Source organism: Tupaia chinensis, unplaced genomic scaffold (genome assembly GCF_000334495.1).
Source record: "Tupaia chinensis unplaced genomic scaffold, TupChi_1.0 Scaffold000256_1, whole genome shotgun sequence".
In the NCBI taxonomy this organism is placed as follows: domain Eukaryota; kingdom Metazoa; phylum Chordata; class Mammalia; order Scandentia; family Tupaiidae; genus Tupaia; species Tupaia belangeri.
In genome coordinates this window covers 2,888,927-2,893,383 of record NW_006159736.1, presented here as the reverse complement: position 1 = coordinate 2,893,383, position 4,457 = coordinate 2,888,927, and positions in this window count along the sequence as shown.

The following is a 4,457-nucleotide window of genomic DNA, read 5'->3' as shown; positions in this document are numbered from 1 at the left end:
CCAATAGGGCATGTGCACTCCTCAGAGAGACCGAAAGTGAGAAATCAATCCCTGGGGGCATGGCCACACTATAGTCCCTTCTCTTCCATTGTCTTGGGACTTAAAACATTTTTTTCAATGTTATTATTTTAATTTAGTTATACCTTTAATCACTATACATCACTACAGCTTGTAAAGTGAATTTACCCAACATGAATACACTTCACACCAGTCCAGTTGAAGATATACACATTATCATCAACAATCATCCAGTTTTGTGTCCCTTAAATGTCTTGCCTCTCTATTTTTCTCCTTGATTCCTTTTGGGGTTTTGGGCACACACGCACATGTGCCAGGCATGAGTTTCAAATCAGTGGGTCCAGCACTGGAATCGTGGTCAGCCATGTGAGAGTCCAGTGCCTTAACCACTACGCCATCCACTAGCCCCAAGAACCCATTTTTAAATAAGCCTTGCTGAAGGGCGCCATAACTTAAAAATTCCAATAGAAAGGACCTACTCTCAGAGAGACAAGGCAGGGATGGGATTATTTGTGTAGACATACGCGCACGTGCACGTGAATGTACACACAAACACATTCCCTAGCAGGAGAGATCAAACAGTTAATAGACCAGGGTGGCCAACTGGAGCAAGTTCACCATTTATTTTGCATGGACTGATTTTTCTCAATCAAAGGATACTAAAACCATAATTACCAGGATGCAGTCATCAGCAGTTATTTAATTAATATTAAAAAGTGATCTTCAACTTGAATGAGCAATCTGGAAATTTTACTATTATCTTGGGACCCTCATTTTGTCTCAGCACCCTAAGCCAATTGGTTAACCAGACTGTCTGTCTATCCCACAAGTGTTTGTTGGATATCCTTTTTCTCCTCATCCCCAAATGCCAATGCCTTTATTCACCTGGACTAGTGCAACTGCCCAACAGCAATGTCTTCCCCTCCCCAACCAGACCCTCTACCAATGCCAGAATTATTGTTCTAAAGCACAAATCTTTCATGTCCTTTTTCACTATTCTTCCTTAGCTATCAAGTGGCTACAGAATAAAATCTATCTCGTTCCTATGGCAACATAGGTTGTTCATGAGATAAACTCTCCTAACTTATTCATCATCTGTCCAGAACTTCCATACTTAGGCTACAACCTGTTGACTTTACTCCTCACCCATTCCAAATCTCTTACTCTTCTTCAAATATGCCTCATTTTCCAAGTTCCTGGGACCAGGACATGGTTTTTCCTTTTTTTTTGTCTTCAAATCAACTAAATCAGATCCACTTCTGAAAGCATCTGGTCATTAGCATTTTTTTAAGCTCACAGGTGGTTTGAATGTGCAGCCAGATGTTAAGAACCACTTATGGCATCAAGTACCTCTCTCTGTTTATTTTAGTCTCACCAGCATCTCCCCCAACCTCTCCAGCAAACTGAATCAATCAATAGCAGAGACGCGCCCATTCATTTATTTTTTTCACCCAGTGAGTATTTATTCTGTACCTTTTACGTGTCAGGCATTATTCCTCTTTATTTTTGAACTCCTCTTTACTCCCGTCCTTTTCACCTAGCGTATAACCTGGCAGAGAATAAGAATTCAGTGAAAATATGTTCTGTTTCTTAGAAATCACCACTAGGCTTTTCCTGCTTCTAATCAATATCCTAAATAGTTCTTCTTAAAGAGCACTCAGTTAGCAAAAATGGTTGGCTTTTACTTTACTTCTTTTTTTTATTACGTTAACTTCATATAATTTAGGGCTAGAAAGAATCTCAAAATTATATTGTCCTTAGGATAGAACTCTGAAAGCAGATTTATCTTGAACAGTTTACCTCATGTTACTCAGGTGGTTTTCTTCTTGATGAATGTAACTAAACAATTTCTTCACAGAAGTGTATTCTTACATATTCTACATATAATACATACATATGAATATATATGTGTAGATACATGTATATGTATGCGTGTATGTGTGTATATACATATATGTGTATGTGTGTGCATATGTGTGTGTGTGTATATATATATATATATATATATATATATATATATATATATATATATATATATATATATATATATATATATATATATATATATATATATATATATATATATATATATATATATATATATATATATATATATATATATATATATATATATATATATATATATATATATATATATATATATATATATATATATATATATATATATATATATATATATATATATATATATATATATATATATATATATATATATATATATATATATATATATATATATATATATATATATATATATATATATATATATATATATATATATATATATATATATATATATATATATATATATATATATATATATATATATATATATATATATATATATATATATATATATATATATATATATATATATATATATATATATATATATATATATATACACACACACACTGCTTTGGGGGGATTCAAGACCAGGAGAAAACATTACCAAAAAGTGAGAACTATGAAATTAGTGTAAATTTTCTCAACCATTAGCCTCCTGGGTTTCCCTGATCTCTACTGAAAAAATCCAAGTTCTCTTCCCACTCTTAAAACCTTCCTCCAGGCCCTGCTATTCCCCATTGCCCCCTCCCTCCTCAGCCCACTTTGTTACCATCCTGGAAGCATATTTGCTTACTCTTTTTTCTTGCCATGCATTATTCCCTTTTGACTCACCTTTGGAAAGGGAATAGTAGTGCTGATTTTGGTTTTTTTGTTTTTTGTTTTTTGTTGTTTTTTTTGGGGGGGGCTTTCCATAAGCCTTTTATACTGGCAATTAATTAAATGTGAATTTCACTAGCTCAGTTTGTTTCAGGAAACAGAATAATATTTTTTTTAAAAATGAGCAGAGAACTTAAAGTCTCCCTTGATGATTCTTCATTAACTAGCCAATCAGAAATCATCCTAGTGTTTAGGCTACTAAGTAGACCATGATATGATTTTATGCTAAGTTGAAGCAGGAAATATTCAAAACAAGTTAGAGAAGAGAACATCCATCAAATAAGAATTGAGGAGAGATCAGTGTGATTCAAAGTGCATGCACTGGAGCACTATGCTACACTAACATTCAGGTACGCATACACATGTTCACACAATAACATACACACACAACACATGTGTATGCACTCACATTTGCACATATAACACACACACCTGCGTGTGAACATGTACACTCAGACATGCATGCATATGCACACATGTGCACATTCACACCCTTACCTCCCAAAGAAGATACTCAGTTCCATGAGAGAAGAGGTCGGCAATACGATGAGAGGACAGCCTACCACTGCAGGTTTGGAAGATGGACAAAAGGAGTCACAAGTCAACAGATGCGAGCAGGCTCCAGACAGGAGAAGAGGCAAGGATGCAGATTCTTCCCATGTGATCTGCTTTTCTTATATTCCCATAACACTTAGCACTAGACTGAGCCCATATTAGGTACTCGACAAATACATGGTAACTTAACTCACAATGTGTGATAAAGTGTTCTGCCTAAATTTTGTTTTTTAAGGTTTTTGTCATAGTTGCATGTGCTCACCAGAGAGGAGAGAGATAGTGAGAGGGGAAGTCAGAAGTCACCCCCCATGGGGATGGCCAGGTCATAATCCCATCTCTTCCATGCTCCTCCTGGGATTTTGGGCATGCACACACATGTGCCTAGCGAGAGTTTCAAGCTTTCAGGCCCAGATCTTGAATTGCACTCGACCATGTGGGAGTCCATCACTTCACCACACCACCTGCTGGCACCTGTTCTGTTTATTTTTTTCTTAAATAATTATTTTATTAGCCATTTTACCTCATTTGAATAATTTAATACCTTGTTCTTCTCAACTGGGAACTGTGGATCAAAACCCTTACTTACCTCGGGAACCAGCAGTTAGCGTAATGGCTATGTCGCTGGATTCCCACGTAGTCGACCACGGTTCGTGTCCTGGACCCGGTGGCTTAAAACTCACGCCGGGCGCGTGTGCGTGCGTGCCCAAGATCCCGAGAGGAGAATGGAGGAGAAGGGATTGCGGCGTGACCATCCCCCCTGGGGGGTGCTTTCTCGCTTTCTGTCTCTATGTCTCTCTCTGTCTGTCTGGTGAGCGCACGCGCCCTACAGTGAAAATCTCTCCAAAAAAAAAAACAAAAACAAAAAAAAAAACCCTTACTTACCTCACAGAATTGCAGCAACTCAAAATTGATGATCCTTGAGCGCATGAACTATAAAGGAGTATACAAGCATGAGAAGGGGCCATAACCCCATACTGTACAATATAAAATAAGATGGGATGAAAGAATATCTTTAAAAGAGATGGACTGATCTCTATGCAGAATTTGAATTTTCTTTTCTGAAATGAGTAGCATCATTTTGTTTCCTTTCTTGCTCTTATTTTGTTTAAAGATGATACTGACTATAGTGTTCTGTGTAT